Below are 726 nucleotides of genomic sequence, written 5' to 3'. Positions count from 1 at the left end.
AGTGTGGATCCACGGAGACTGCTGGACACTGTGATCTGTTTAACCCCCCATCCCCACCCAATAATGTAGTGCCACTGTGTGCCAAATCTCATTTAAGCAATATTCAGGGATACAGACGTTTGTGTTTATGTTTAAGTTGCACATCCACACTCAGCCTCCTTCTGGACGAACTGGTCTCCACCTCACATCGTCTCCGGCCCTGACACTCAGAACTACACAGCACATCACGGCAGGCGGGGCTCCTCCTCCTGAGCGGCCATTGGACAGCAGGTGTCAGCTGATTGTACATCCAGACGCTGGAGGCGGTGGACAAGGTCCTGGAAGTGGGGGGCCGGCGCTCCCCTCTTCCTTCAGCGTCAGGGTTTACCAGTGCCTTGTTGTTCGGATGCCCAGCCTCAACGAGGCAGGACAAAGGAGGACCGGCCTGTCAGCAGAGACGGCTGGACGGACTCGCAGGAGCGTCTCACCACAACTGCTAGTCCAGCAGAAACGAGCCAGAGACGGGAGAGCAGCTCGGACATTTCCAGAACCGAAGCTGCTGCTGAAATAAATGGTGCCAATCAACTGTGAATATTGTCAAACACACACACACTTTATCATCAGTGCTTTTTTAATCACATACCATGGAGCAGAGGTCTTCAGGTACCAAAACCTGACCCCAATCCTGGAAAGGACCCCTGAGTTACCGACCTGAGCCAAAACTAGAGTCCTGCTGCCAACATGACA

The sequence above is a fragment of the Pholis gunnellus genome (genome assembly GCF_910591455.1).
Source record: "Pholis gunnellus genome assembly, chromosome: 8".
NCBI lineage: Eukaryota > Metazoa > Chordata > Actinopteri > Perciformes > Pholidae > Pholis > Pholis gunnellus.
Note: the sequence above shows the minus strand (reverse complement) of the source record.